The following is an 8213-nucleotide window of genomic DNA, read 5'->3' as shown; positions in this document are numbered from 1 at the left end:
TATTTCCCCAGCATGGAAATGTTGAATTTATAAGGCCAAGCCTGAAATATGTGTGTCCGAGTCTCCTATCAAAAGTTACAGCTGTCTTTATGGACTTGGTGAAAATCGCTTTATTTCTTTATTTCGCCTGAAACACATTATGGGTTTTCATTTTGAATAACTTGAAAATCTTAGCTCAAACAGCTGCAAAACCTATTTCCCAGCATGGACAGCATTTGAAATGTGTCCCGAGTTCTCAAAAGCCTGAAACACATTATGGGTTTTCATTTTGTGAATAACTTGAAAATCTTAGCTCAAACAGCTGCAAAACCTATTTCCCCAGCATGGAAATGTTGAATTTATAAGGCCAAGCCTGAAATATGTGTGTCCGAGTCTCCTATCAAAAGTTACAGCTGTCTTTATGGACTTGGTGAAAATCGCCTTATTTCGGCGAGACAGTGCGTTTCTCGCCTGAAACACATTATGGGTTTTCATTTTGTGAATAACTTGAAAATCTTAGCTCAAACAGCTGCAAAACCTATTTCCCCAGCATGGAAATGTTGAATTTATAAGGCCAAGCCTGAAATATGTGTGTCCGAGTCTCCTATCAAAAGTTACAGCTGTCTTTATGGACTTGGTGAAAATCGCCTTTATTTCGCGAGACAGTGCGCCGCTATTATTTCGATTTGAGTGCGAGTGCGCCGCCTGAAACACATTATGGGTTTTCATTTTGTGAATAACTTGAAAATCTTAGCTCAAACAGCTGCAAAACCTATTTCCCCAGCATGGAAATGTTGAATTTATAAGGCCAAGCCTGAAATATGTGTGTCCGAGTCTCCTATCAAAAGTTACAGCTGTCTTTATGGACTTGGTGAAAATCGCCTTATTTCGCGAGACAGTGCGCTCGCCTGAAACACATTATGGGTTTTCATTTTGTGAATAACTTGAAAATCTTAGCTCAAACAGCTGCAAAACCTATTTCCCCAGCATGGAAATGTTGAATTTATAAGGCCAAGCCTGAAATATGTGTGTCCGAGTCTCCTATCAAAAGTTACAGCTGTCTTTATGGACTTGGTGAAAATCGCCTTTATTTCGGCGAGACAGTGCGTTTCGCCTGAAACACATTATGGGTTTTCATTTTGTGAATAACTTGAAAATCTTAGCTCAAACAGCTGCAAAACCTATTTCCCCAGCATGGAAATGTTGAATTTATAAGGCCAAGCCTGAAATATGTGTGTCCGAGTCTCCTATCAAAAGTTACAGCTGTCTTTATGGACTTGGTGAAAATCGCCTTTATTTCGGCGAGACAGTGCGTTTCTCGCTATTGGACTGCAAAATCGCCTTTGAAACAAACACATTATGGGTTTTCATTTTGTGAATAACTTGAAAATCTTAGCTCAAACAGCTGCAAAACCTATTTCCCCAGCATGGAAATGTTGAATTTATAAGGCCAAGCCTGAAATATGTGTGTCCGAGTCTCCTATCAAAAGTTACAGCTGTCTTTATGGACTTGGTGAAAATCGCCTTTATTTCGGCGAGACAGTGCGCTTTCGCCTGAAACACATTATGGGTTTTCATTTTGTGAATAACTTGAAAATCTTAGCTCAAACAGCTGCAAAACCTATTTCCCCAGCATGGAAATGCTGAATTTATAAGGCCAAGCCTGAAATATGTGTGTCCGAGTCTCCTATCAAAAGTTACAGCTGTCTTTATGGACTTGGTGAAAATCGCCTTTATTTCGGAAACACATTATGCGAGACAGTGCGTTATGTGTGTCCGAGCTCAAAAGTTATTACATGCTTGAATGGAGTTCTCGCCTGAAACACATTATGGGTTTTCATTTTGTGAATAACTTGAAAATCTTAGCTCAAACAGCTGCAAAACCTATTTCCCCAGCATGGAAATGTTGAATTTATAAGGCCAAGCCTGAAATATGTGTGTCCGAGTCTCCTATCAAAAGTTACAGCTGTCTTTATGGACTTGGTGAAAATCGCCTTTATTTCGGCGAGACAGTGCGTTTCTCGCCTGAAACACATTATGGGTTTTCATTTTGTGAATAACTTGAAAATCTTAGCTCAAACAGCTGCAAAACCTATTTCCCCAGCATGGAAATGTTGAATTTATAAGGCCAAGCCTGAAATATGTGTGTCCGATCAAAAGTTACAGCTGTCTTTATGGACTTGGTGAAAGCCTTACAGCTGTCTTTATGGACTTGGTGAAAATCGCCTTATTTCGCGCATGAGACAGTGCGCCTGAAATATGTGTGTCCGAGTCTCCTATCAAAAGTTACAGCTGTCTTTATGGACTTGAAAATCGCCTTATTTCGAGTGCTTCGCCTGAAACACATTATGGGTTTTCATTTTGTGAATAACGAAAATCTTAGCTCAAACAGCTGCAAAACCTATTTCCCCAGCATGGAAATGTTGAATTTATAAGGCCAAGCCTGAAATATGTGTGTCCGAGTCTCCTATCAAAAGTTACAGCTGTCTTTATGGACTTGGTGAAAATCGCCTTATTTCGGCGAGACAGTGCGTTTCGCCTGAAACACATTATGGGTTTTCATTTTGTGAATAACTTGAAAATCTTAGCTCAAACAGCTGCAAAACCTATTTCCCCAGCATGGAAATGTTGAATTTATAAGGCCAAGCCTGAAATATGTGTCCGAGTCTCCTATCAAAAGTTACAAACAGCTGCAAAACCTATTTCCCCAGCATGGAAATGCTGAATTCTATAAGGCCAAGCCTGAAATATGTGTGTCCGAGTCTCCTATCAAAAGTTACAGCTGTCTTTATGGACTTGGTGAAAATCGCTTTATTTCAAGCGAGACAGTGCGTTTTCGCCTGAAACACATTATGGGTTTTCATTTTGTGAATAACTTGAAAATCTTAGCTCAAACAGCTGCAAAACCTATTTCCCCAGCATGGAAATGCTGAATTCTATAAGGCCAAGCCTGAAATATGTGTGTCCGAGTCTCCTATCAAAAGTTACAGCTGTCTTTATGGACTTGGTGAAAATCGCCTTATTTCAGCGAGACAGTGCGTTTCTCGCCTGAAACACATTATGGGTTTTCATTTTGTGAATAACTTGAAAATCTTAGCTCAAACAGCTGCAAAACCTATTTCCCCAGCATGGAAATGCTGAATTCTATAAGGCCAAGCCTGAAATATGTGTGTCCGAGTCTCCTATCAAAAGTTACAGCTGTCTTTATGGACTTGGTGAAAATCGCCTTATTTCGGCGAGACAGTGCGTTTCTGGCCTGAAACACATTATGGGTTTTCATTTTGTGAATAACTTGAAAATCTTAGCTCAAACAGCTGCAAAACCTATTTCCCCAGCATGGAAATGCTGAATTCTATAAGGCCAAGCCTGAAATATGTGTGTCCGAGTCTCCTATCAAAAGTTACAGCTGCAAAAATCCTGTCTGTCTCTGTGCTGCCTGTGTAAAAGCCTGCACTTAGTGCACCAGTTTTGGCGGGAAAAAGCACACAGCCTCTCTGATTGGTGGATTCAAATTGAGAAGCTCACAGCTGTTTGACTGACCTAGAAACATGCTGTTAACAGCCCCTGTTCACTTGCTGATGCTGCTGCTGTGTGTGTGTGTGTGTGTGTGTGTGTGTGTGTGTGTGTGTGTGTGTGTGTGTGTGTGTGTGTGTGTGTGTGTGTGTGTGTGAGAGAGAGAGAGAGAGAGAGAGAGAGAAAGAAAGACACACACACAAAGACCCTTTTTAGGGCAGCATCTTATTGTTGGATAAAAATATAATATATTCAGACTGGTTGACTGGCATAGACCCTGTGTGTGTGTCTCTCTTTGTACATTTGTGTATCCATATTTGATTTTATGTATATTTGTTGATTTGTGTATCCATATTTGATTTTGTGTGTATCTGTTTGCTGTTCTTATTTGTTTTTTTCTAAATGTATTTTTATTTTATTTTTTCACAGGTGAACAAAAATTAGTTTTGAGCAAACTTAACCATGTTCCTTTTTATTCAGCTTGTCATTTTACCTTTCCAATATTTTCACTTAAGTTATTACTATTCTGCTCAATCATAGTATCTGTTCTAAATCATTGTTATTAAGCTATATTGTAGGATTTCTGCTAAATCATAGTATTTCTACTATATTATATTTTTCTTTCTAAATATAGCATTTCTGCTATAGAGTAGTATTTCTGCTATGTTATACTATTTGTGCTAAACTGGAGTATTTTTGCTAAAACAATATTTATTTAAAATTACAATATTCATAGTATATTACAGTGTCTCTGGTAAATCACAGCATTTCTGCTATGTTGAACTGTTTTTCTAAATCATACTATTTCTGTAATGTTTAAGAATGTTTGGCTAAATATATTCTTTCTGTTATCTTATACTATTTCTCCTAAATTCTTGTATTTTTGAGAAGTTATCATGTTTCTGGTAAGTTACAATGTTTCTGCTAAGTTCTGCTATGCTATTGTATTTCTGCCAAGTATTATGTTTCCTCTAAGATATTGCAGTTCTGCTAAGTTACATTTTAGCAAATTTCCTTTGCTTCTGCAAAGTTTTTACAATTTCTGCAACTTTTCAGCTTTTTCAGCTATTTTTAGCAGACAGCTTCAGCATTACAGCATCCACACTGCATTTTCGCAGGAAATGCAAATTTTTCTAGTTTGAGTAGTGGTCGTTTAAAAGTTTATCCAAATACAATATCTGTTGTATTTTTGTTTTCAGTGAATTTAATCTGCTGCTAAGTTGCTTTCACACGTGGAACTGCAGCTACACTAGAACACAAAAAAGTATTTTTTCAATCAATTATTTGATCTTGTTTCCATGTGCCCTTATTATGCTGTGGGTGTTTAATAAATGAATTCAATTTAAAATACCGCTGTTTGCAGTAGTATGATTTTCTGCAGCATTAATCTTTTGTCTTATTTGGAACAGTGCTGCATTTTCCAGTTTCATTTTTATGTTCTTTATAATTTTTGTCAGTATTTTTAACACATTTTAACACTATTTATAAAGCTCAAAAATGAATTACTAATACTATTAATAAATACTTAAATCAAAAATGGATTTCACAGACAAAGAATTAAACTCTTAATTAAAAACTTAATTTCAAAAACTATTTTTGAATTCCAAATGAAAAACTGATTTTCAAGATCTTTTTTTTTTATTATTCTTTTTCTTAACAAAAAAAAAAAAAAACTTTTTCGACTGAATTCAGTTGGATACAATAGTTTAGTGAGACAAACATTTCATCATATTAGATCATATTCATAAGTTAGAAGTCACTTGGATTAGTGATGAAACAATTTCCAATGGAAATCCAGAGGAACTAAAATTTTGGCAATATCCTTGCCTGTAATAATGCATCAAGAGATTTTATTTTATTTTTTTCAATATAGAGATTTTTTTTCAGTTAGCGTTTCTTCTTGGTTTATTTTCAGCCTTAGCAGCACTTCTCAGAATACAACCACTGAATTCAGGTTAGACTGGAATTAATGAGATGAAAAGAAATACCGTGTAAGCTGGATGATTGTGTTCTGCTAAAGTTTTTTAAGTATTCTTCTTAAATATAAGCCATAAAACAAGTAAAAGTACAAATGTAGTTACAGACTTCCTCAGTAAGTTTAGACTCTTTCGGAGGGCTTTGAATTGTCCGTTAAAGGAGAAAGAGATTAAGACTTAAAGTAGAGGATGCAGAGTCCATGTATGCAGAGTCCATCATCCCTGAGGCAGTCTCTTCTGCATGAAGTCCAGGTGCTGGTTTTCCTGTGTGGGTGTCTGATGCCACAAAGCTGAGTCAGAGCTGTAACATCCTCTATGAACTTGGTGTGGAAAAAACAGATGTGGGTGTGTCCTCATCTCCTAGAGGAGTCCAACAAACCTCTGTGAAAAATATTTCCACATCATTCACTATAAATACTGCAACATTCAGGGCCTTTGTAAGCACAGTGCATACAGAGAAAAGTACTAAACTGAATCAAATTTAGCTTTTGTTTTCAAATTGCATGAATAGAAACAACCATCATGTAAAAAATAACTACACATGGTCCCACAGTTTAAATGACCAAACTCCTCACCTCCAAAGAGGTCAGCCAACCTTTGGAGAAAGCTCATTTCCACCGTTTGTATCCGCAAACTCATTTTTTTGGTCACTACCCAAACCTCATGACCATAGCTGAGGGTGGGGATGTAGACTGACTGTATATCGACGGTAAATCGAGAGCTTCACTTTTACGCTTAGCTCTCTCTTCCCAGTGACGGACTTTCGATCTGACGACCTTCCGCTCCCCTCACGCCGCAGTAATGAACAAGACCCAGAGATACTTAAACTCCTCCACTTGGGGCAGTAACTCATCCCTAACCTGGAGTGGGCACTCCACCTTTTTCCGACTGAGGTAAACTAATTCATACACCCATCACCGATAAGTTACTGCAGTGCAAGCTCGGTTTATGTATTTGGTTCAACATCGTATTCATTTTCAAACAAGAATGAAGCTTTTCTGAACAAGATCATTATAAGAAACAGTAGTTCCTCAAGATACAAATGATTGAAAGGGGAAGTCGATGATAATGATGTTGTCAAGCTAGCCACCATGTGCAAGTAATTTTCTTCACAGTTTTGGACAATAAGAAGGAGAATCACACCTCTGGTAATTGGTAATGGTAAACCTACTAGTATTTATATTAGAGATGGACCGATCCGATATTACATATCGGTATCGGTCTGATACTGACCTAAATTACTGGATCGGATATCGGCGAGAAATAAAAAATGTAATCCGATCCATTAAATATAAAAAAAAAACACCTCACAAAACTTGCGACACGGCGTAACTCGGCTCATAACCGTAGCATGTCGGAGCAGTATGCATCACGTGATAGAGCGGCTGTGTGTATTTGTAGCCTCGCCACCAAACCAGCATTTCATCTCCGAGGAAGTTATCCCAGAGAGAAGTAAAGCAAGTGTGTAAGTTCATCTCTGAATGTTTGTAAAGCCTTCCCATGTTAAGCTTAACAACCGATATATGGAGCGACTGCCTCTTCTCTCTCCCTCCCCGCTGCTACTTCAATCCTGAAACTGCTTAATGATCAGCTGATCGGCTTTTCTGTTGCCAGTCCGTCTCTCTTCTTTGTTTTTGGCCCACTTTGCACCAGAAAGAGGAAACCAGCGGCTGAACAACAGCAGCACGTTTAAGCTTGATAAGCTGTTGTTGTTAGAATTTATTTAATGTTACTTTCTACACCAGGATCCTTTTCTAAGTAGCTGACGGCTGGTAACTGTGCAGGGGCGGATCTAGCAAAGTTTAGCCAGGGGGGCCGATAGGGCATGAACAGGGAAAAGGGGGCACAAAGACATACTTTTCTTTCTTATTCTCATTTAAAATGTCTAGCTTTTAATAAATAATTATCTGAATCTTACACCCAAAGTTTTAATCTGATGTAAAATGTATAGAAGTCCATTACTGTATATAGTAACTGTTAAGTCTAATATACCCTAGTAAGCTATAGTACTTTTTCCTTTGGGAAAGTACCATCTGTGAATTCTGCAATTCTGTTGAAGAAAGATGTTGAATCTATTTAATTATTCTTGAAAAACAATTTATTTCTGTGCATTTTTTTTCACCCTGCATCAAATTAAAGTTGATTACATCGATTAAGCGTCATGAGGTGGAGGGTGGGGGGTGGTTCCCTATTGTTTTTTTGCTGGGAGTTTGCAACCCTATTAGTTAGGTTGCTTAATATTTCTGCTAAGTACTCTTTAAAATACCAGAATAGGGAGGATGGAGTAGGTTTAAGTTTATTAGATTGATCAGTGTTGCTGAACTATGAAATATTTTGGGTGTAGTGTATTTTTTACATACAGGTATAACAGAATAGCTTTAGTGTTATTGTTTATTTAAACTTGAGTATGAACTTATACAAAATGTAGCAAGATATTAAAAAAACAGTTTTATTGATTAAAAAACACACTATATCGGATTCATATCGGTATCGGCAGATATCCAAATTTATGATATCGGTATCGGACATAAAAAAAGTGGTATCATGCCATCTCTAATTTATATATCACCTTCTCAATTTGAGCACTCAAAGCACTTCATACTGTAAGTCACATTCACCCAGTCACACGTACAACTATCACACACACTTACAACTCAGGGTTCAGCATCTTGCCCAAGGATACTTCAACACTGAGTTACTTGACAGCCTGCTCTACCACCTGAGCCACAGCCACCCTATTGCCAT

Source organism: Oreochromis aureus, linkage group 13 (assembly GCF_013358895.1).
Source record: "Oreochromis aureus strain Israel breed Guangdong linkage group 13, ZZ_aureus, whole genome shotgun sequence".
NCBI classification, from domain to species: Eukaryota; Metazoa; Chordata; class Actinopteri; order Cichliformes; family Cichlidae; genus Oreochromis; species Oreochromis aureus.
Note: the sequence above shows the minus strand (reverse complement) of the source record.